This window comes from Schistocerca serialis, chromosome 7, assembly GCF_023864345.2.
Source record: "Schistocerca serialis cubense isolate TAMUIC-IGC-003099 chromosome 7, iqSchSeri2.2, whole genome shotgun sequence".
Lineage (NCBI taxonomy): Eukaryota > Metazoa > Arthropoda > Insecta > Orthoptera > Acrididae > Schistocerca > Schistocerca serialis.
Window position 1 is genome coordinate 282414150 of NC_064644.1, and position 26027 is coordinate 282440176.

The following is a 26027-nucleotide window of genomic DNA, read 5'->3' on the forward strand; positions in this document are numbered from 1 at the left end:
TAGATCATCTTTCAGATGTATACACGTGCCAACCAACTTTATTTTATGGCACAATTCTTGTTTTTATGATCTTTTTCCGTCAGTGTAGAACGCCACTACGTGCTGAAATTCTGCATGTGCTTATTGAAGGACTCTGTGCAACCATGCGAGTAATGTCAAAATTTTGTACATGGCTGCACGTTCAAAGAATGGTCTCTAACATGGTCACAGAACTATGATTAAAATCGTATGATACAAAGTACAGAATCACCGTGAAAGAATGGCAGTACTTATATGTCATTTATAAAAAAATAAATATGCCTCTGCTTCATCTACACAGTGTTTATTCGCGGGTTCAGATGACATATGACTGCTCGTTTTGTACCACTCACGCGTAGTTTAGTTAAAACGCGAGTGAACTCATTAGAATTTATTACTCTGCGGTTAGCAAAAATATGTAGCGTATCCTCTACAAGTAGTAACATCATTTCCGTTACAAGATCGGTACAGAAATAATATGTCATCCCACTTTAACATTTATGAATACGTGTGGCCTGCTTGAACGATACAGCATAGCTCGCCAACAAATTACAATCAGAGTTGAAAAATTCAATTTTGTAACCTCAAGCGCAACTTCACTACTTGAACGTGAAAACAGAAAACGCAGTCGATAAACAAACCCATAGTAACTGGAGTACAACACGTGAAATGAAACATAAGCTCGGGGACAAGCTGTCGCTCTGTAACCAATAGGAACTGGACACATGTTATATGGGATATTTTATTCTGATTAGGTGTATGATGATGAACAAATTTTCTTTTCCCAATGAAACATCCTCCGTATATATTCAATGGTGGTGTTTCTGGTGTAACTCCTGTTATTTTAGGAATGAAATACAACCGTTAATATTATCGTCTCTTGGCTTGTTCCTTTAGAAAATTACTCGTTTGTGCCCATCAATGAGCACCGAGAGAATGAAATACTTGTAATTTTCCACCTGAAGATGATGATCTAAGCCATCAAAATGAGTAGTGGTATAATAAAATATATGATAAACACAGAAACATCCTACACTTACATACAGCAGAATAAAAAATTTCCAATAGCAGTCATGATGCAGTTTGTAAATTAGGACTCAGTTGGGCAAAAAATCTTCAAAGCATAACAATAGAGTAGTCATAATGAAAATGGAACACCACCTCCGTATTATCGATGTATTTATTATTCAGACGACTAGTTTCTAAGTGACATTTACGTCATCTTCAGGTTCTACTATTAACGAAATAAGTACGTTCGGAATACACACTTCTGATGAATAGCGGTCAACGACATCTAGTTATTGTACGGATCCTATGATACATGAGCCTGTAGCTGGTAGTACTAATTTGGATAATACTGGGACGTGTAGCTATCGCGACTGTAGCGTTGAAACTAGACGCCTGAATAAATAAATTCATTTGAAAATACGGCTGTGGTGTTCTATTTCCCTTCCTTATATTGTCAGATGCGGTCAGACGTCCACAAGAAGGATGGACTTTCACAAATTAGTTTAATACTTCTGCAAACTGAAGAGTACTCTGCAATGGTGGCTGGGGAAGTGACCTCTCCCAGCTACCAGTGCAGTGGACTTTGCTGCACTGTATGTGTGTTCCACAGCTGTCAGCTTCTGGCGTTAGTCGTATCTCTAGAGGTTATTCCTGCATCTTGTTGATATTAACGCGTCTAGTAAACTGTAAACACTCTCTGGGCGTGTCATTGCACTGCTTCGCCATTGATTGAAAAGGCGCGCCACACATGGATAGGTACAAGCTTGTACTGCACATTGTAGTTGGTCCTTGTGGTGTAGATTTGTAACCAGAGTGGATACGCACGAGCTCGCTTCAGTTGAAAGACAGACGATATATCGATCCTGGCAGATTAAAACTGTGATACGGACAGCGACTCGAACCAGGGAAAAATGCTCTACCTAATGAGCTATCAAAGCACGAATCACGACCTGCCCTCGCAGATTTACCTCCGGCAGTACATCATCTATTATCTTCCAAACTTTGCACAGTTTTCCTGCATATCCTACAGAAGTAGCAATCCGTTATTCCGCGAAAGGATGGTCCCAGTTTCGAGTCCGCTCCAACACACATCCCAAGGTAAAAATTCATCCTGGACGCAGTATATCTTGAGTAAACTTAACTGACACGTGTGGTCAGCGAAGACTGTCCGGTGACGGGAGTTCTGTGGTGCGGCAGGTTCCGGCGCCTCTGGAGACGGCGCTGGCGGCGGCGGCGCAGACGGCGCGGCGGTGCAGCAGCTGCCGCGGCCGGTGCCCGACGATCCCATCGCCGACCCCGACTTCACGGACGAGATCCGCAACGCGACGGTGGCCGTGGGCCGCGAGGCAGTCCTCTCCTGCCCAGTCTCCAACCTGGGACCCTACAAGGTAGCACAGAGTTTTATTTTCGTTATTTTTGTTTCGGCGTCCGCTCCACCTACTGATGTGGGAGTGGATGGGGGGCGTCAGCGGCTAAAATATCCCGCTGATCAGCCAGAAATACTGAAAATAAAAAGGTATTGATTAGAGGGTGAAGCGGCAATTACGTAAACTGAAAAGATAAAGCAATATAACCACCTTCTCAGTAACGTGTTCGTCCATCTTTGTGACGCAGACAGCAGAGACTTTTCGTGGCATGGATTCCACAAAGCACTGGTAGCTTTCCGCATGTACATGGCACCTCTTGTCTACGCACAGGTAACGCAGTTCCCGTACATTATGGATCGGTTGATTGTGTACGACGAGCTGCCGCCCGATAGCGAACCAGATGCGTTCCACCGGTTTCAGATCAAGCGAAGTTGGGGGCTAAGATAGCAAGCTGATGTCTGTAGCAAGGTTATGGCTTTGTTACATGGACAGTTATCCTGTCATCTTCTTCGGGGATGACGTCAGTCATAAAGGGATGCAGATGGTCCGTAATAACGTTCACATTTTTCACATCTGTAGTGGTACCTTTCGTAATTACCATAGTTCCGTTGGGAGCCCAGCTGAACGTCACCGCTCCTCCCACCCCGACCACGCTAGCACTGTTAAACACAGAGGAAAGAACGCACAGGTGGAAAGAGTACCTTGACGGCCTCTATGAGTGGGAAGAATTCTCTGAAGAAGTGGTAGAAGAATCAAGAGACGATAACGGAAAGGTAGGGGATCCAGTTTTAGAAACAGAATTTTAAAAAAGCTTCGGAAGACTTAAGATCGAATAAGGTACAAGGGCAGATAACATTCCACAATAATTTCTAAAATCACTGGGAAAGTGGCAACCACACGACAATTCACGGTGGTGTGTAGATACAGCATCAGACTTTCAGGGAAACATCACGCACCGAATTCCGAAGAGCCGACAAGGACGATAATTATCATGCAATCAGCTTAACAGCTGATGCATCCAAGTTACTGACATCAATGAAAAAAAACTGACAATCCTTTAGATGCCTGTAAGTTTCGCTTTATGAAAGGTACAGGCAATAGAGAAGCAGGTCTCCCTTTGTCGTTCGTCACGGAAGCAGAAGTGAGCAAAAATCATGTCATTTTCACAGCATTTGTCGACCTCGGAAAAGCGTCGGTCAACGTCAGATGGTGCAAGACGTACGAAATTCTGAGAATCACAGACGTAAGCTATAAGAAGACATAGATGTTACCGAGCATTTGCAATAATCAAGAAACATAAGACTGAAAGAGCAAGAACGAAATGCAGGGATCAGAAGGGATATAAATAGTCTTTCACCTCTACCGTGGTTAGCACATTGAACTTCCATTCGAAAGGACAACGATTCAACACCGCGTCTGGCCTTTCAGATTTAGGTTTTCTGCGATTTCCCTAAATCGCTTCAGGTGACTGGCGGGATGATTCCTTTGAAAGGGAACGACCGATTTTCTTCTCCATCATTCCCTAATCCGAGCTTGCGCTCCATCTCTAAAGATCTTATGGTCGACGAGACGTTAAAGACTAATCTCCTCCTCCTTGCCTCTACTTTTCTGTCTCCACATCACAGAAGCAATGACGGAAACAAAAGAGATGTCGAGCAGAGGGATTAAAATTAATGGTGAAAGGATTTCAACGATAACATTCGCTGATCACATTTCTATCCTCGGTGAAAGTGAAGAAGAAATACAGGCTTTGTTGAATGTAATGAACAGCATAATGAGTAAAGACTTTGACTTCGAAGTAAATCGAAGAAAGACGAAAATAATTAGAAGTAGCAGAAATGAGAATACCAATATACATGGTTACGTGAGAACTGGTGATCACAAAGTACATGTAGCTAAGGAATTCTGCTACAAAGACAGCAAATACTCCGTAATGGACGGAGCAAGGAGGACATAAAAAGCAGACTAGCACTTGCAAAGAGGGGATTAATGGCAAAGGGGAGTCTACTATTATCAATGAATGTACGTCTGGAGCTTAACATTTATCGTGGCGAAACATGGATTTATAGGAAAGCAGAACAGAAGAGTATGCAAGCATTTGAAATGTGTGTGCCGCCGAAGAATGTTGAAAATTAGCTGGATTGATAACGTAACGAATGATGAGGTTCTCCACAGAATCGGCGAAGAAAGGTCTGTATAGAAAACACTAAGGTGTCCGCTAAGACAACAGGGAATAATTGCTTGGTGCTATAGGGAAATATACAGGCAGACAGATGCTGGAATATGTCCAGTATGTAATTGAGGACGTAGGCCGGAAGTGAACAGGAGAGGAATTCGCGATGCGCCGCATCAAACCAGTCAGACGGGATACGACTTGACAAAAAAAATAATAATAAATAAATATATTATCTGTACTAGACCGATTCCCCATTCGTCTCTGCTTCACAGATATACGTCATCTACCACGTCTCGTTCTCATAGCGCCAATAATTGGCATTCAGTCTCAAGATGAAATGTGATCATAATGTTTTGGCTTATCAGTATAAGTTTTTAAAGTATATATAAAGATGAATTTGGCTAATGGTCTTAATTTAAGATTACACTGTTGACTTCCTTCATTTGTAACCACAAGCAAAAAAGTCAAAGTTACAGAAAAATGAATAAATTAATATTACAATACGTTCCAGATAAGTGAAATGTGAAAATGAAATACCACACACTGAGGTGACAGAAGTCATGGGATGCCTCCCAATAACGCGTCGGACCACCTTTTGCCCGGCGTAGTGCAGGAACTCGACGCAGTACAGAATAAACAAATCGTAAGAAGTACCCTGCCCCTGCAGCCGTCCATATTTGCGAAAGTGTTGCCAGTGCAGGAATATGTACAAGAACTGACCTCTCGATTATGCGACATAAATGTTTGATGGGATTCATGTCGGGCAATCTGGGTAGAGAAATTATTCGCTCTAATTTTCTAGGGTGTTCTTCAAACGAATCGAGAACAATTACTGTCTCGTGACATGGCGCATTTTCATCCATAAAAATTCTATCGTTGAATGGCTACAAATGGTCTCCAAGTAAACAAACATAACCATTTCCAGTCATAGGCCCGTGTTGGCCGGCAGCCTCCTCCAGTGGCTAAGTCCCATTCAAGGTCACCCGCCTAGCGAGCAACCATGAGCGACACGGCCACCAAAACAAAAAGTGAATAAATTGTTTTAATCATTTAAAAAAAATCTCACGGGAGATAAGGAAAAGAGAGAACAAACTTTATTGTCTATAATAAATCATACAATCTCCATTGATCTTTATTTTACAATTGCCATTGCCGACTTTCGCCCATATAAACAAGTACTCATCAGCATTTAACTTCTTCTCCCTTCTCGTAGTCAAAACAAATGGCATGCTTGGAACAAGTGTTCCATTAGGCTGTTTAGCCAACAGTCCTGTAGTCTCAGCAATACTCCATGTCTTCCAAGCCAAAATGTTAGCATCTGGAAATGCTTCAAGGCCACCATAATCTGCTTGATTGCCCCATACAACAGCAAGTGTTAGCCACGTACTACCTCCAAACACTGCTTGTACATCACACGTGAAGTTCAGATGCAGTCTTCGAAAAACATTTGGACCTCCAATCAATTGCTGTTTATTAAACTGCCCAGCCGAGTCAATATCAATCGCCTTCAAACTGTAATAAACTGGTATACTGCGCCGCCAGTGACGTCGCCATGCACGTCGGAAAGGCATTGCTGTGGCACGTTAACACAAGTGTATCGCAGTTTGAAGGCGATTGATATTGACTTGGCTGCGCAGTTTAATAAACAGCAATTGATTGGAGGTCCAAATGTTTTTCGAGGACTGCATCTGAATTTCACGTGTGATGTACAAGCAGTGTTTGGAGGTAGTACGTGGCTAACACTTGCTGTTGTATGGGGCAATCAAGCAGATTATGGTGGCCTTGAAGCATTTCCAGAAGCTAACATTTTAGCTTGGAAGACATGGAGTATTGCTGAGACTACAGGACTGTTGGCTAAACAGCCTTATGGAACACTTGTTCCAAGCATGACATTTGTTTTGACTACGAGAAGGAAGAAGAAGTTAAATGCTGATGAGTAATTGTTTATGTGGGCGAAAGTCGGCAATGGCAATTGTAAAATAAAGATCAAGCACATTCAGTTGCACCAGAGGGCCCAGTCCGTTCCATTTAAACACAGCCCGCTCCACAATGTAGCCACCAGCAATTAGCACAGTGCCTTGTTGACAACACGAGTCCATGGTTTCGTGGAGTCTGCGCCACACTCGAACCCCATGATCAGCTCTTGCCAACTGCAATCGGGACTCATCTCAGTCGTCTATTGATACTTTTAATTTGTGTGTTTATAGTATAGCGAGATGTTGGTGTTGTATGATGATGATGACGATGAGAGAAACGAGTGGCTGAAAGCACGTCTAGGGTCTACCTGATATGGTTAAGAGCCCAGGAGAGGCGCTGCAAGCTATGTCGAGCTGTTAGCAAAGACACTCGTGTCGGTCAGCTGTTGCCATAGTCTATTAACACCAAATTTCGTCCCACTACCATATCAGATACGTTCGTCGTACGTCCCATATTGATTTTTGGTGATATTTCATGCGTCGTTACGTGCTCGTTATTATGGCAGTTCTATGCAAACGCCGCTGCTCTCGGTCGTTACGCAGAAGCCGTAGGGCATTGCGTTGTCAGTGGTGAGAGTTAATGCCTCACATTTCACATTCTCAGCACACTCTTCACACTGTGGACCTCGGAATACTGAAGTCCCTAACAATTTCTGAAACTGAGTGTCCCATGCGTCCAGCTCCAACTCCCGTTCCGCTTTTATAGTCTGTTAATTCCCGTGTGCGGCCATCATCACATCGGAAACCTTTTCACATGACTCACAAGAGTACAAAATGACAGATCCGTCAACGCACTGATACTTTATAACTTGTGTACGCGATACTATCGCCATCTGTGTATTTGCATGTCACTAATCACTATCCCATGACTTCTGTCACCTCAATGTACTTTCTTTAAAAACTGATGGACTTACACTGGGAAAGGAAACAGAAACGTTAGACGGATTTTAGAGTTTTAGGACGTCGCCAGAAGTGGAAGAGGTTGTTGGGTTTTTTCTAAGAGTGTGAGCGTGTAGCCGGCCGGTGTGACCGTGCGGTTCTAAGCGCTTCATTTTGGAACCGCCTGACCGCTATGGTCGCAGGTTCGAATCCTGCCTCTGGCATGGATGTATGTGACGTCCTTAGGTTAGTTAGGTTTAAGTAGTTCTAAGTTCTAGGGGACTGATGACCTCAGAAGTTAAGTCCCATAGTGCTCAGAGCCATTTGAACCATTTTTCTTGTGAGCATGTGGGTGCTATTCTGTCATTCTGCGCAACGGATTAATCTGAGATGTACCGTTTATCCTGTGGCTCTTGCATGATGCAATTTCCACCCCCACACTACTACGGAAGTCAGACAGACGCTCCTAACGTTCTAAAGAGAAATGCCTGAAAAACTTTCAGCAATAAATATCTTATGGAGTCGTCTGCTGTAAGGAAATGACACAAAAATTCACAAAGTTTCTTACGTAACTAGTGGGATACTTGGCTACTGGAGTAGTGCTACTTAGTGTAAGAAATACATGAAACTAACGAAAATTATTATTTATTTTGCTACAATTCTGAGAAATTGCAATGCCACATTTAGATATGAACTGAACAAGTTATTTCTGGGTTGTTTTCGGAATGTGAAGTTACCTCTTAAGGATAGTATTCGCTAATGAAATTTCTATAGAATGTTTGAGATTGTTATTGACTTAGCAGAATGGCTGAGAGCCGTGCCTACCCAACTTCAATAATTATCTGTTAGAATTTTGCTAGATACGGTCCAGGCTGTTGCGTGTGAAATGCAGTGAAGTGTACTGTTGTGGAGGGAATACGGGGCTCGCAAGAGCTGTAGTGCACAATACCGTAAGCTGCAATGACTGCTGTCTGCACCACTCTCTGTGGACAAATAAGATAACTCTCGTTCTGTCTGGATTGACCTTTGCCAATCAAACTCTTCCTAGCCTTAATGAATTCAAGGACTCCTATTCGCCCCTGGTCTAACTATTAGCGTGGTACACCCATCAGATAAGCAGTCCATCAACTCTCGTTCTGTCTGGACTGACCTTTGCCAATCAAACTGTCCCTAGCCTTAATGAAGTGAAGGACTCCTATTCGCCCCTAGTCTAATTATTAGCGTAGTACACCCATCAGATAACCAGTCCACCGCGATGCAACTACAAATTTCGCTCTGTCCGTTCATACCGTTTAATAAGTGTGTCAGACAACACAGTGAACAACGCTTAATCGCAAGGACTCAATATAGAGTCGCACTCCGATTCGCTCTCGACAGAGGTGCTCTCCCAGTGAAGTACTGAGGAGAGACTTGTTCCTCGCTCTTTGAGCACACACTCTCGTAACATGTTCTCACTCCAAGAGCGACAACGGAACGGCCCCTATCAACTCCATACGTGAAGGGGTATATCTTTCAGTCTCTTCCATTACTCCTTCAGCTCAAGGCATCAGGAATATAGTCTGCCAATCAGCATTGCTCTTCTAAAACGGGGGAGCATCGGCGTTGGGCGTTTTCTGCCTCCCTGTGAAAATCTCTGAAACTGCTTGCTACATTTGTAAAGAATGTGTAGGCTGGGCGCTCCCACACAATGTAGCAGAATTTGCTTTTAAGCTGATCACGGAGTCGTTCTTCCTTTCACTCAGGCAAACACTGTCCGCTCCACGGGCAGTCGAGATTTACTCGTCCTCTGAAGGGACCGGCCTCCCGGTGCGCAGTCTGCCTCTCTCGAACTAAAAGCTCCTGTCACCATCGTGTCTGGAATGTCTATGTGTACGCCAGCCTCGAGTATTTCAACCCTAGTGCACACTTGTTATTTGTGTATTGTTTACATGAATTCATACTACATTGACTTTATCTTATCGAGCTTCGGTTCGAATGAAGCATCTTGATGTGCGGAATTTGATTGTGAGGGCGGAATATGTAAGCAATGTAGGTCAGGAGACCATGTCGTCTTACAAGAGAGTGAAGGTAGTTGTTACTACTCCATATTCACACGGTTGAAAGTGGATGAGGGATAATGGTTGGAGCGAAGGAGGGAGGGTGGGGGGTGCCAAACGAGAAGTCACTTGTTTACCTAGATTTTCTCCAACTGGCCCTGTGTGTAACTGTAGGAAACAAAAAAGAACATATAGAGTGGACTAGGCGATTGTATCAAGAGGAAAGGGATACAGAAATTAGGGCTGTAGTCCATAGGATGGATAAATGTCGCAGAGGTTTTCATTGTCTGTGAGACTGAGACGGTTGATGTTGTATTCATTGTGAACATGGAGTTTGTGCAGTTTTAGGGTTGCTGCAATGTGTCACGATTGTTGGATTTGGTTTTCTGAATAGTGTTGGATACTCAGAGGTGTTCAGTGTTAGTGATGAGTAGTAAAGGGTTCACGTTGGGAAAGGAGAAAGCACTGGGGAATTTGTGCCATTCAGTGATTTGGAGGGAACGATAGAATGTTGGTGGATAACCATGCAGCATTGTCAAAGGAGAGAATAACATCTCTGCCCAAGCTGCACGCTCAGTGGTTACGATCTTTCATGTACCCATGTAGAAGAATTTCTGCACTCTATTGTACCTTCTCTTTGTCTTAAGCGCCCAAGATGGAGTTTAATCTGCATTCTATAGTCAGATCCCCTCTCTCCACAATTTATATCGCCCACGCCTCCCACCAGTACCAAAGCAACAAAACCTTAGCGCCTGAGTATTTGTCCTAACAACCTACCTCTGATTTTACCCAAGTTGTGTAAACAAACTGTTATCCTTTTAATTCAATCTTTTCCTTGGTAGCTACTAATATCACCAATATAATATCCAGCATTCTATTCCCTTATTGTCTGTGCAACTGATGATCGTATCTAATTTAACTGCGTATTAGACTACACTGTAAATAATTTCAGAAACGAGTTCCTAACTAATAAATACCAAGTTAATGCATTTACTTTTTTGAAAAAAGTTTTCAACCGCCTTGACGATTTACATTATATATTCCATATCTCTGTAGTCATAGTCGAGGAGAAAAAGAAAAACGGGCAAAAATTCTACTTGGTATAATGAATGAGAACTATTTTTAAGTGAGGGTACTTGATACGCCTGTAATAAAGAGAAAGAAACCGATACTATCCGATTACAAGAATGAATGGGAACTCTGTAGCACGCCACACCTTTTAAGTGTTAAGGGCTAATACTAAATATCTGTCTGATAATGGAACGATCACATTCAATCCGTATCAGAGAAGGTGATTGAAAGACGTAGATTTGATGTGTTACCTGTTGCCTTTCGTCTCGAGATTTTCGATTGACATTTGTTTAATCTTCAAATATAAACGTAGGCCCAGAACGAGCAAGACAAAACACAACAAGAAATGTGTCAGCAAGTGGCCACGAAAGATTCGTCGCTTCAGTATACTTTGATTCGATGGGAGGTTTCTGGGGAAGCGCAATGCACCTGTGAAGGAAATCCATACAACACAATAGTGCGAACAATTAAGGGATGTTCGTAGCGTAACAGAGATGAACGGGAAATTTAAATTGGAAAAACTGGAAGAGAGACAACGTTATTTCAGCAAAACACTGTTGCCTAAATTGACAGAAACGAATGAAATGAGCGTATAGCATTGTTGGCCGGAAACTTAACTTGGAAAAACTGGAAGACAGACAATGTTATTTCAGAATAACCACTGTTGCCTAAATTGACAGAAATGAAATGAAATAAATGTACGTATAGCATTGTTGGCCGGGAGGCCCCATCCGTGGAAGTTCGGCCACAGAGTGCAAATCTTATTTCAGTCGACACCACATTGGGCGACTTGTGTGTCGGTGATGAGAATGAAATGATGCTGAGGACAACATAACACCCGGTCGACGAGCGGAAAACATCTCCAACCCTGCCGAGAATCTCAACCGGGCCCGCTGCATGGGAGGCAACCACCTTACCACTCAGCTAAGCAGGCGGACAAATTGTCAGAATCTGTTTTTGAGGAAGACTTTGCGATCATTCTGCCGACACCTTCCATATCTCGTGTGCGGACTATGATGATGATTTGAAAGAAAAAAAGAAAAAAAAGGGAGACACAATTTCCGTTCTGCCTTCGACACGAACCACACGCCGTGAGTGCGACATTCTACTTCGCTCGCTTTCCATAAGTCAGCCCTATCCGATCTATGTTATGTAATTCTTTCTGCGTCTGATTTGACCTGCATCCGCAACATCAATTCCAAAACAAAAACTGGATTCTAGTAAGATGGCGGTCCTACTTTAACTCATTGTTATCAACGAACCCTATAAAAAGTTCATGAGTGACAACGACAGTCGTTCTCTCTGGTCTAATATCATCGTTTCAAGTTGTCAGAGTGAATTTACTTACATAATACTTTTAGATTTTGTAGACCGACCAACCGACTCAAAAGTGTGATTTCCGATGATAGTCATGACAGGGGTATGTACGAAAACTGGTCACTCTCTTCGCTACTTGAATAGCTTGATGCAATTTTAGGGACAATGTATTAATCTGTATATCATTTCACAAAAAATTCTTTCAGTGTGAGTTTCGAGAACTTTTAATCGTCGTGGGACATCTAATAATGTGTGTAAAATTTGTTTCCCAGTAACGACTCTGAGGGCTGTTTCAATGAATACGGCAGAACACAATCAGGCGTAAAGCACAAATTATTCACATTTCACAAACTTTCGCAGAGAAACGGAGAAGTGAGCAAGGTGTTGCCTTTATACTGTCGCACGGCAGGCGTTTGAAGCGACAATACACCTCCTTCAAAACAATTTAATTAAGCTCGCATAAACAGCAGCGAAACTCTGAGGTGCACAAAGAACACGCTTACCGGAAACTCATTAAAATATGATGAGAGACTTCCGCGTTTCTCACGTTTCATTTCCGACATAACAGAAAGACTACAGTCAAAGGAATTTTCGCTCCATTTGCTTACGTAGTAATTCAGTAATGAACAACCGAATGCTGCGTAATGGCAGTTAGTTCAGCGTTGTGGACCTGATTGGTGTTGTTATAAGCCTAGTGTTCATCAAGACAATTCTGAACGTAGAAACGTACTTACAAATATACGAGAGACGTATGTAAGATATGTACAGATCTCATAGAATTATTTAGGCATCGTTTTCCTAAGCGCCACATTCCCCAGCGTGCTCTGGACTTCAAAAAACCATATAACTGCGTTAAGATCTGAGGGCATGTGTTATCTTTCCTGGTGGCGTTCGCTGTGTTATTCAGTGGTTTGGTATTTCACTATTTTGTAAATGAAAGTGATAATGACATTTCATTGCAGTGAGTAATTGCAAAATTATTTTTTCTCCCGGCTAAGATTTGGTCAAGTTGCTAACGAAATCCATGTTAACGTTGTCTGTAAGTTGTGTAAGTGTCACTAAATCACAGTTCATACAACAGATTCTATACAACTATTGATTATGATGGAAACAGTTTTCTTCAGCAAAACGATCATTAAAACCACCGAATATCTGCCGTGCACAACACTGACGTACGTTACCTGCAACAATATTCTTCGCAACTCGTTAAGATTTACATACAATTTAAATGAAGGTGATAATAAAAAATAAAAATTCGTATTCCAAGCGGATTGTTTTGTTTTTGGGAGCAGGAAGGCAGGGTATACAAACAATCTTTATTCGTACAATTGTACTATCTTAGGGATAAGAAAAGGATCGAGACAGCAAAAACAAAGCAAAAACAATTTGGAAACCAGAAAATCAACGTAAAGGCCGCCTTTTTTTTTTTTTTTTTTTTTTTTTGTAACATGAATAAAGTAAATGACAATCCTAGTCACGGGCGGGAGTGAAAATGAAGTTATCATCTGCATCACAATCCCTGCAGTACGCGGTGTCGCATCATAAATCTGGCAGACAGCCATATAATCTTGACCATTTCTGCCTTTGTGGGCGGCATATATTTATGTACTTCTCCTGCGTCGACCATGTAGGGGCCAGTTTTCTTCTCAGTGTGCTGTATGCCAATATAACCGAACCGCGCAGTATTGTCTCTAGTCGTTCTGCTGCAGGAGTCTTCTCAGTTCTGGGACACCCCAGCTGTCGGGCGGATTGTGAAAAACACTTCCTAAAAAATTGGAAAAGTAAGTCCTGTATTTCGTATGACTCCGTATGAGCTCGTGTTGTTCTTGTAAATACATCCAATAATCCATCACGGACTTAATATCGTACGAATACAAATATTTCGTCGCATGTCCAGCGATCCAATTGACCGCATACGTCTTTTGTTTGGGAAAAAAGGTCTTGTCCGGTAGAAAAAGTACATCCGATGTGATTTCTGTGTAGTTAGTGCGCCGAAGGAAGGCCAATATTCGACGCGTCAGCATCCAGACGTACCTCGCTGCGCCACACACTAAACCATGTTCTTCCGTTGCTAACGGGCCACAGTTTGTGCAAAGAGGAGAATCGACCATATGAATTGTATGTAATCGACTCCTGGTCACAAGTTTACGGTTTATAAGAATGTACCACATCGATCTCGCTGCTGTTGACAATAATGGAGTATGCACTGCACACCAAATGTGGTTCCACGTTCTCGACGGGTATTTGAATTCCATTACGTTGCGGGCATGGTGATCCATCAAGCACCTATAGATCTCCCGAGTCGTGGGTATTCTCGTCGAAGGTACTTTCAGACGAACATAACTGTAATCAACAAGAAATGAGGCAATGTGTGCAAGAGAAGGCGAAATATTGCCCACCGCAATAGGGGGTTCGTACGAAGGCGGAACAAGTACTTCTATCAGAGCTGACGTTATGGTGTGCTTTCGTTGTTGCCAATTTCGTATCATCGCTCGCATGTAAAGCGCCAGAGCTTTGTTTCGCACGTTTGTGAGGTTGAGGCCACCGTTCCGGAATTGTAGCGTTAACGTGTCATATGTGATCTTAAATAACATCCCAGTACTAACATAGTAACCAAAGGCACCCATGAGGCGGTCTGCAATACCCTTCGGCATTGGTAGGATCTGCGCTAAATGGGGCAGTCGTGACGCTATGTGAACGTTAGTGTATGCCACACGCTGGATCATGTCAAAGGCTCTCAGTGAGTTGTTCCGTATCGCCAGACGAACATTTTGCAGAAGCCGCCGAGAACTCGCCGCCGCTGACCGCCGTAGTGAACGGGTAAATGTGATCCCCATACATCTCAGCGATTCCACCGTCTGAAACGGTCCAGGTACGTCTTCCAGACCCCGTCCAATGTGCATAATTTTGGATTTCGTCATGTTAATGACACTGCCTGCTGCCGTCCCGTAAGAGTCTAGATATTCAACAGCCCGATGCACTTCATGACCTGATCTGACAAGAAGGATCAGGTCGTCCGCATATGCGCGACAAACGAAAGAGGTCTCATTAAGCGCTATCCCAGTAAGTGAGCGCCTCATAACACACATCAGCGGCTCAAGCGCTATCGCAAACAGCATCATGGAGAGTGGGCACCCTTGTCGGACGGAGCTGTTAATAGGAACGGAGCCCGCTTCCCGACCGTTTACAATCACCTTCGATGTAGCCCCTCTTATTAGCCTCATAATGATGGAGATGAAAACAGGTGGAATCTCCATTCGGCTCATGACTGACGCCAGGAAGTCATGGTTTATCCTGTCGAACGCACGATCGAAGTCCACAGATATCATCGCTGCTCGCATTTTACAAGTTTCCGCAAGGGCGATAACGTCACGGTATTCACTTAACGCCGAGGAGATGTTGCTTCGCACCCCTAGGCAAGCCTGATCGGGGGATATTGTCCTGGATATCGCCAGCTTGAGACGAGACGCTAGTAGCCGTGCAAATATTTTATAATCGGTGTTTAGCATAGAGAGAGGCCGATATTGATGAACACTGCGACTCCCCGCCATCTTCGGGATGGAAGAAGAAAGCCCGTCACAAAATCCGACGGTAGGCGCATGTCCGGACGCATCGCCTCATTGTACATCGACACCAACTGTGGCATCATCATGTCCACGAACTCTCGATAAAACTCTAGCGTAATCCCATCTGGTCCTGGTGATTTATGGGCCGCTCCTTTTGTGAGTGCCACCTTTATATCGTCTTCTGTGAGTGGCTCCATAAGCGCTGCCTTATCCGTCTCTGTCAGTGTCGTTTGCAGATGTTGCAGTATCTCTTCCCCTACCTGACGGTCCGTCGGTGTACCGGCATAGAGATGGCGGAAATGCTCTAAAAATTCATTTGCAATGTCCTGTTGTGTTGTCAGTTGACGGCCATCTAAACCGTGGAGCACTGTTACCAATGCCCGGCGGTAACGCTTATGTTCCCGCGACACATGGTGCATCGAGGTACGTTCCCCAGTGATGCTGTCAAGACATCTTGCCCGTATTGGGATGCCACCCAGTCGTCGTCGCGTGATCGATAGGATTTGTGCCTTGACACGATGAACTTCCGCATGATGTTCTGCAGACGGCACCTGGAAGGACAGCTCACGAAGCATGGTGTAATAATAATCAAGAGTGTCTCTCTGCCATCTCGCCTTATCCCGACCATACTGTATTAGAACTCTTCTTATTGCCGGCTTAGTGCAGTCGAGCCACCATTGAAGCACGGAGGTATACGTTGGTAGACGGCGTTGACATGTGGCCCACACCTCCTCGACTCTCTGACGATATTCGGGGTCCGCCAAAAGGGACGAATTGAGCTTCCATGTCCCGCGGCTTCTCCACACACTTTGCCTAGGGAGTGACATGGTACAAATGTAAGCCAGATGATCAGTAAATGCCGCAGGCCATCGTTCCGCGTCGACCACCTTATCCTGTAGGCCGACCGAAACATACATTCGATCGAGTCTGCTCGCCGAGTGACTGGTAAAAAAAGTATATCCCTCACGGTTCCTATGAATCATGTCCCAGGTGTCGCTTAACTCCAGATCCCGGCATAGCACATGCAATTCACGACCGGTATTGTAATGTGGTGTCTGGTCTTTTTGGGCTAAAACACAATTGAAGTCACCACCTATAATGAAATGATCGAATCTGCCGGTAAATAAGGGCACAATCTCTTCCGAATAATATCTCGCACGCGCCCGTCTGTTGTCTGTGCCGGAAGGGGCATAAACATTGAGAATGCGAATTCCATTAACAGTTATCGCCAGTCCTCGTGCCGAAGGTAGATAAGCCAGGTCTCGGACCGGAATCCCGTCCCGGACCAATATCGCCGTTCCACTGTCGTTGTTCGAGTGCGGCGAGTTGTAGGAGATATGTACTTCCTGGAGCTCAGGAATGTAAATTTCCTGCACCATCAGTATATCCACATCCGACGCGTATATCATGTCCCTAAACAACTGCTGTTTCACGGGCGATCTAATAGTATTTACATTCACTGTCCCTATTCTGTATGCCTGGGGTCGAGTAGTCATCTCCACATGATGTTAAAATGACAAAGTTTCACCGTGTCGATAGTCCCTTTGCACATCCGCCGAGGGTCGCCCGAGGAACGTGTCCCTGCGGCATTAGGTTTCTTGAGATGCGGACGGATGCAAGGCCCCGCCAATAGAATGGTCCGCATCGGCGATGTCGTCGTCCTGCTCATACCAGCTGATACTATTGGTGTGCTCCAAATTTTCCTGTGCGGCATTGATGTGTGACATCTGTTGTTCTTTCGCAGCTGTAGACTCCACCGCCGAAGGGGTAGCAGGCCCCTGAGCGGATGCGTCGTCTGAACGATATGACATCATTTCACTGTCCGAATTCATATGATCTGCGACATCCGAAGCTTGTGGTTCCATGTCAGACAGGTCCATAGTGTTAGACTCGTCTGGGCTCCCTAGAAGAGAAGGGAGCGCTTTGGCGAGCGTTGTTTGCGGGCCCTAACCTCGGCCTCTGGTGTTGGCGCATCTTGCATCTCCTGCGTTCCCGCCGCCGCCACAATGCCCTGGGGCCGTTCCACTTCAGCTTCCATGCCTATTGTGATGCTCTCATCGTCTTTCTGCGCCACCTGTAGTGTCTGGAGGTTGGTCGGACCCATTCCTTCTTCAGTGGCGTCCGAAGGCGCCTCAATCAACTGCGGCGTCGGTTCGATGGTGCGCTCCGACCTCGGCGTCACCTCCCCGCGAAGTGCCGTCACGTAAGTCATCGGCAGTGACGTTGGTGTAGTCGGACTCTGGAAGTCTCCGCTGGGGAGTTGCACGAGTCTCCTCTGCATACACGCTGATCGAAGATGTCCTTCACCACCACACCCGGAGCATGTCCGGGGCTGTCCATCATAGATGACAATAGCTCTACAGCCGCCGATGTTTATGTACGATGGCACATGTTTCGTAAGGGCAATTCGCAGCTGTTGGTCACCATTGAGCACTGGATACGTGCTAAAACTTGCCCAGCGTTCGGCCGTATGACTAATAACTCTGCCATATGGCTGGAGTGATTCAGTGACCAATGATTCGGGTACCTCGAAAGGCAGCTCGAAGATTCGAATCGTACGCACGCCCAGGCCCGAATTAGCGCCTAAAACTTCGCCAATATGACCATCGGAGTGTCGGAACTGGAATCCTCGTTTGGCGGCTTCAATGATCCTATCACATGCTGCGTCGTCAATCATCTTTACGTAAAGAGTGCTGCTCACAATTGATAAATGAATTCCAATAATCTCCGTGTAATTAAGATGCACTTCGTCCCTCAAGAAACGTTCGATTTCGAAAGCCTTCGGTCTTGCATACTCGTTACAGAACGTGAACTGTATCGTGGTTTTTCGGAAATTGTGTGCCATTGCGTTCGATTCAAACAGTAACACACGCGAGTGACGACGGTGTAAACACCGCTTCTTCCGCGACCGTTCGCAGCCGAGACGTAAACAAGTCCGAGCTGCTCCGCGGCGAAAGGCGGACTGATTTGAGCCACCGAGGACACAGAGGGTAGCACGACTGCAGCGATTTATCTCTGGCACGCCTCCCGCGAAACCCACATTATCCCGCTCTACATTCGTAGTGCCCCCGCCCATTATACTCTTTACTCGCGGCGCGTTGCCGATTCCTATAAGAGCTCGGGCGCTGTGCATTCTCACAGAAGAGTTTGCGCCCTAAAACCACTTCTCACAGAAGAAGCAGGTGGTCAAGTGGCCGGTGAGCCTTTGGTATCTGTTCTGTCGGACATGTCCGAAAGATAATGGTCGGGGGCACTACGATGGCTCAGACGGATAGAGCGTCTGCCATATAAGCAGGAGATCTCGGGTTCGAGTCCCGGTCGGGGCACACATTTTCATCTGTCCCCGTTGACATATGTCAACGCCTGTAAGCAGCTAAGCGGGGATTATTGCCTTGATAGCGCAGAGCCAGTAACAATACAACATGTCGATCGGTGGAAGTAAGTGACTTCGAGCGTTCACTAATCAATGCATGTCACCTGAGAAAAAAACCGATCAGCGTTGGTTCAACTTTTCTAAAACTCCTTGCATCTACCGTTGGTGAGCGATTTGTGTAGTGGAATCGCGAAGGAACAACCACTGCAATACCGACATCAGGTATAACGTAACTATTGACTGATAGGGACCATGGAGAATACCATAGGGTGGCTGGCCATTAAAATCGCTAAACCAAGAAGAAATGCAAATGATAAACGGGTATTCATTGGACAAATATATTATACTAGAACTAACATGCGATTACATTTTCACGCTATTTGGGTGCATAGATCCTGAGAAATCAGTACCCAGAACAACCACCTCTGGCCGCAATAATGGCCTTGATACGCCTGGGCCCTGAGTCAAACAAAGCTTGGATGGCGTGTACAGGTACAGCTGCCCATGCAGCTTTAACACGATACCACAGTTCATCAAGAGTAGTGACTGGCGTATTGTGACGAGCCAGTTGCTCGGTCACCATTGACCAGACGTTTTCACTTGGTGAGAGATCTGGAGAATGTGCTGGCCAGGGCAGCGGTCGAACATTTTCTGTATCCAGAAAGGCTCGTACAGGACCTGCAACGTGCGGTCGTGCACTATCCTGTTGAAATGTAGAGTTTCGCAGGGATCGAATGAAGGGTAGAGCCACGGGTCGCAACACATCTGAATTGTAACGTCCACTGGTCGAAGTGCTGTCAATGTGAACAAGAGGTGACAGAGACGTGTAACCAATGGCACCCCATACCATCACTCCAGGTGAAATGCCAGTATGGCGATGACGAATACACGCTTCCACTGTTCGTTCACCGCAGTATCGCCAAAAACGGATGCGTCCATCATGATGCTGTAAACAGAACCTGGATTAATCCGAAAAAATGACGTTTTGCTTCGTGCACCCAGGTTCGTCGTTGAGTACACCATCGTAGGCGCTCCTGTCTGTGATGCAGCGTCAAGGGTAACCGCAGCCATGGTCTCCGGGCAAATAGTCCATGTTGCTGGAAACGTCGTCGACCGTGCAGATGGTTGTTGTCTTGCAAACGTCCCCATTTGTTGACACAGGGATCGAGACATGGCTGCACTCTCCGTTACAGCCATGCGGATCAGATGCATGTCATCTCGACTGCTAGTGATACGAGGCCGTTGGGATCCAGCACGGCGTTTCGTATTACCCTCCTGAACTCACCGATTGCATATTCTGCTAACAGTCATTGGATCTCGAACAACGCGAGCAGCAATGTCGCGATACAACAATTCGCAATCACCATAGGCTAAAATCCGACCTTTATCAAAGTCTGAAACGTGATGGTACGCATTTCTTCTCCTTACACGAGGCATCACAACAAAGTTTCTCCAGGCTACGGTGGTCAACTGCTGTTTGTGTATGAGAAATTGGTTGGAAACTCTCATGTCAGTCCGCATCTCGTGGTCGTGAGGTAGCGTTCTCGCTTCCCGCGCTTGGGTTCCCGGGCTCGATTCCCGGCGGGGTCAGGGATTTTCTCTGCCTCGTGATGACTGGGTGTTGTGTGATGTCCTTAGGTTAGTTAGGTTTAAGTAGTTCTAAGTTATAGGGGACTGATGACCATAGATGTTAAGTCCCACAGTGCTCAGAGCCATTTGGACCATTCTTCCTCATGTCAGCACGTCGTAGGTGTCGTCAGTGGCGTCAACCTTGTTTGAATGCTCTGAAAAGCTAATCATTTACATATCACAGCATCTTCTTTCTGTTCGTCGTGTAGCAATTTTAATGGCCAGTAGTGTAGTATGAAATCGAAGAAACTACTTGATGTGTCGACAGAAGTGCCGACACAGTGTGGTTTGAGGAGACCGAAATGCACGCTATAAGCTCACGCAGGATGGCGTGAGGCCTGAAACAGGATACGTAATGAATGCTATAAAGAAAAGTACGTAGCTTCTGGAATACTTAACTTTAATCCATCATTTGTATACATCGTTCTTGATGAGACATGCTTCATACGATAACTATCAATTGCTATGGCGCCTTGCTAGGTCGTAGCCATTGACTTAGCTGAAGGCTAATCTAACTATCTTCTCTGCAAATAAACGAGGCTTCGTCCGTTGCATCGCTAGCTAAGTCGTCCGTACAACTGGGGCGAGGGCTAGTATGTCTCTCGAGACCTGCCGTGTGGTGGCGCTCGGTCTGCGATCACTGACAGTGGCGACAGGCGGGTCCTACATGTACTAATGGACCGCGGCCGATTTAAAGCTACCACCTAGCAACTGTGGTGTCTGGCGGTGACACCACACTACTCATGAGTTTCCAAGTACTACCAGGATTCCAGTTAGTACAATGTGCGATGGGAGCTAAAAATAATAACAATGGTCGAGCAGCGGCTCATGAGCCACAAATGTATATAGTCAAGGCTTACCGATGTTTGAGGTGGAGTAAAGAGCGGCACTACTGGACACTGGATGACTGGAAACTAATGATTTGGAATTATTAATCACGCAAGGGATTGGGTTTTGTGAATGGCTCCAGTACGTTACTTGCCATCACGCGTGGTGCCAAGAATAAAGTACGGAAAATTGTTATGGCAGTAGTTTTCAAGTTTAGTATGTAGCCCCCCACATTGTGGTAAAGAGAATTCTGAATGCGAAATGATATGAAAACATTTTATTCTAATATACGAGTGCTATTAGGTACTGTGAACAGTAGAGTAACAATTCGTAGACGATCATTGCGCCAGCATGACAATGTACCCACCCAGTCATAAAGCAGCACATGTAAGGCAATGATCCTGAAATGGAGTGCTCTGCACCAAGTCCCGACATGAACTGAACGGAACACCTGTGGATTTGGTCACAAAGTGGACTTCGTGGCAGACCAACGCCCAGCATCACTACCGTCTCTATTTTCATCTCTTGGGGTCGATTGGGCTGCTGCCCTCCACAAACGTTCCGAAACCTCACTGAAAGTGTTATTAGCAGAGCTTAAGCCGCCATAAAGGAGAACAGATGTCCGGTTACTCTGATCAGACACTATATGTGTCTTCCTAGTTCAGAAAACATTAAGCTCTCGTACTAAGCTGGTGGTGCGTCCGTTCGATTAATCACCAGCCTTGTAGGGCAAGGTATTGGTTCAAATGGCTCTGAGCACTATGCGACTTAACATCTGTGGTCATCAGTCCCCTAGAACTTAGAACTACTTAAACCTAACTAGCCTAAGGACATCACACACATCCATGCTCGAGGCAGGATTCGAACCTGCGACCGTAGCGGTCGCTCGGCTCCAGACTGTAGCGCCTAGAATCGCAAGGCCACTCCGGCCGGCTCACAGCAAGGTATCTCCTACTGGAAACAGTAAGCTTGCGGCAGGTGTCCACCGTCAATCACTTGAATTTCTGGAATTGTTTCCACAGCAACAGCAATGAGACGTTAAGCCGTTCCAGATATAAAAATAAATTTATATTATTAAGAAAGTGAATGATACATTTCACTCACTACTCAAACTATTGCAGTAGCACCTGTCGAAAACATCCTACACACCATAACACAGAGCATAAACTAATGAATACTTACAGTATGATTATTTCATAGAAGGTAGCCATTTATATGCAGGTATTTTGAACAAGAAGGTTTGTAATAAAGTCTGTCTACAATATGATACTCTTCCTACTCTCTGTTTAGTACTGGTGTGGGGAAGAGAGGGGTAATATTACGCATCATTGGAAGTCAGCTACAGTTGAGTGCAATGACAGCTTCCCCAAGCTATCAGTTTGTTGATTGGTTAATTTGGGGGAGTGGACCAATGCAAGGTCATCGGTCCCATCGGAATAGGGAAGGATAGCGGTGCCCTTTCCAAGGAACCATCCCGGCATGCTCCTGAAGCGATTTAGGGAAATCACGGTAAACCTAAATCAGAAAGGGCGGAAGCGGGTTTGGTCCGCCGTCCCCCAGAATGCGGTTCTAGTGGGATGGCCACTGCCAGAGCTATCACTAATAGGTTGGAGTTACTTCAGTGAGAAAAAAGTGTTTGTGAAGTTCTAAGGGTCGAAACTGCTGAGTTCATCGTTCCCTAGACTTACACAGTACTTGACCTGATTTGAACTAAGTTATGCTAAGAACAACACAAACACCCATGCCCGAGGGAGACTCGAACCTCCGGCGTCAGGGGCATCGCAATCCGCTCCAGTAAGAGACGTTTAAGTTAAGGTTGGATTTTTGTTTTAATACATATTCTTCAAGAATATTTCCTGCTTATAAATAAAGTAAGCAGAATACTATTGTTTTAAACACGGTTGTACTTCTTATTCCAGAAGTTTACTCGCGAGCCCATCCACTTCGTCTACTGTTCACATTAATTGGACGCACTTACATACTACCGTATGTCGTGATACAATAGTAGAATAGCTGTGCGAACAGTGCACGATAGTCGCAAAACTACTAATGATATTCTGGAAACTGAAGGGTACAAAATGCTTGCTCTACACCTTCATTAGTTATACATTCCATTTCAGTGCCAAAGTGAACAAAACAAAATGGCGCAACCTGCGGTAATGGTCCTCCGTCCTACGTAACATTACCCTCGCGTAACCAACAACCCTTTGATTTTTACTTAGTCTCTTAACCGTTTCAGATCCGAATTTTTTTCTGGCGGAAGGACTATTTTCCTTTATGAGTTTTTTTAATGATCGTAGACGCAAGACTCATAGAAAAATATCTACCCGTTTTCAAAACATAATTTGATACACCTGACTTCATTTTATTGACTGCAATAACTAATTATCTAATATTCTCTACTATAATAATAAGTAAAATGATCGTTCATTAATTACCAAGCAGTATAATAATAAAAATATTTAATTATACAGTGGAATATAGTGAACAACAACGCCTGTGTATTCCGGTGTCATGAGTCGTTGTGCACTGATACATTGACTTGCTGATATTTTCATAGTAATACACAACAGCTGGGAGCACTTGCGCAAGATCAAAAGGTTGAACCACCTAATGTGTACCTTAGATTTCCATTGGCATCAAATGTTTCTATTGGAGCTAAAACACAGTTAACATTAATACACGCAATTGCAGCCAGAGGGTCTGAAATGGTTAAAATAAACAATATCTTGGTCTTGCAATGCTTATAGTGAGAGAATCATTTTATTTTTACATGTCTCGAATCATGCCCCGAAAAACTTGTTGAGCTTCGTGTACGGAAGAATCGTTAGCTGCAGCCGTGGCTACAGAAGATGGACGACTGTTTGCTGTTTACGAGACTACACACATGAGCACAAAAAGAGTGTTAAGTGATCAGCAGGAAAATGAACTTGTTGATTATTTGCTGGTAAAATTGTTTTATGGTGTGAGTGTAACAGAACTAAAGCGATTTGCTAACGAATCAGCTAAACAAGTTAAAACAAGTTGAAACATAGTTCCAGCTCTGAAACTGGACCACCTGGAAAAACTGGTAACAAAAATTTTTTTAGGTGGCTTCCACTCTAAGCGTGCGGGAAACTGGCCCAAGAAGTGTGAACAGGATTATTGTATTCATTCAACAAGAGATATAATCGTTTCATGGAACCGCATAACAGTCACGGAGAAGTATAAATTTCCATACTATTTCGACGACATGAGAATTTCTGTTCTACAGCAACCTCCATCAATCATCGATGAGAATGGTGAGAAACAATTAGGTACTGTTACAAGTTTGGAATGTGACTGAAACATATCTTCGTAGTGTAACGAGCGCTATAGCCATATTTCTACCGCCCAGGCTTATTTGTTGTGAATTTTGATATATATATGCGTAGGAGACGATTGGAGTATCCCTATTGGCTGAGGGAGCAAGGTGGGGTCTCTCTTCTGCGTCGAGAAGTCGGTGCGAAGTTAGCAGCAGGGTGCCTCTCAAAACGCACCGTCGAGTAACCGGAGGCGGCTTCAAAAGGACGATCACGAATAGGAAGTGGCAGTAGCAGAATGGACAACTGACCACAAATATAAAAGTGATATACAAGATACAAAGTTAAAGTGAACGGTATTAATTATCAGTGAACGCCACGTGTCGTGGGCAGTATGTATAACGAGAATTGAAAGTGATAACGGTGTTGTAAAGTGTTGAGTGTAACAGCACAGCCAAGAGCTGCTATATTGGAAAGTATGTGAGGCGTGTTTTGAAATCTTCTTCATTAAAACGATTATATTAAAAGACGTTGTTAACCTTTAACAAATGGCATCCCGACACACCCAATTTCAGCAGGATCAGAAACCTACATTTGACCTGGCGCCTGAGCGCTACTGCTACGATGAGGGACAACCGAAGGAGCAAGACACCAGGTTAGTAATAAACAAACCAGAGAAGGAAGGCAGAGTCGCTTCCTACTCGCTACAATTCCACGCATAAGAAGGAGGGCATTGTAGGTGGATCACTGATGAATTGTTTCTAAGATGCCTGAGACATTTCGCAGACCTGACATTTTCGTCACTTGCAAGTCTAACCCTTCTCATTATGGACGGTCATTCCTCTCAGAATTCCCTAATGAGGTACAATTTCTGCAAAGAAAATGGCATTGTAGGGGTCTTCTTGCCTACGCACACATCCCCACTTCCCACCGCCTACACACATTAGAAATTTCTTTCTGCGGACCATTTAAGGCTGCTTACAAAAAGAATGTAGTATGTTTATGAGATGTCATCTATATCAAAGAATCTGAAAGGCAGACGTCCGTGTTCTATTTGATTCTGCTTACATCAACGTTTCAGGAATTGATAAAGGTGTTTCCTGCTTTAAAAAGAGAGGATCCTTTCCACTCAATCAGATTTGTTCTCACAGGAGGGTTTTATTCCAATGAATGAATCGTCTGTGGAATTACAGACACCTGAAAGAAGAGATGAATCAAACGCAGGTGGTGAACCTTCTTGCATCATATCAGTGGTGTCTGTTCTAGAAACTGCTGCCGGTAAACATTTCGGGATGTGAGGTCGTGGTCCCAGAAACTCTTCTGTTCCTGACGTTTCCTCCAGAACTGAGCTGGACATACTCAGAGGCACGCCTCTGAGTTATTTCCAGCGTAGTTCTGTTATCACACATGGGTGGGGAATGGCACCCAACACCACTTTTTCACAGTTTTTGCTTATACCGCACATGATTTCTGTTTTAATGCTTAAACCTAACCTTGTTAAT

General features: G+C 44.5%; 1 protein-coding gene across 1 annotated transcript in view; it reads left to right on the plus strand.

Moving 5' to 3' along the window:
- Positions 1-2290: 2290 nt before the first annotated feature.
- LOC126413020 (lachesin-like) overlaps positions 2291-26027 on the plus strand; it is a 440858-nt gene continuing 417121 nt past the window's right edge. Inside the window, exon 1 of the mRNA XM_050082912.1 lies at positions 2291-2414. The gene's annotated coding sequence lies outside the window, so the exon portion shown is untranslated. The remainder of the gene's footprint in view (positions 2415-26027) is intronic.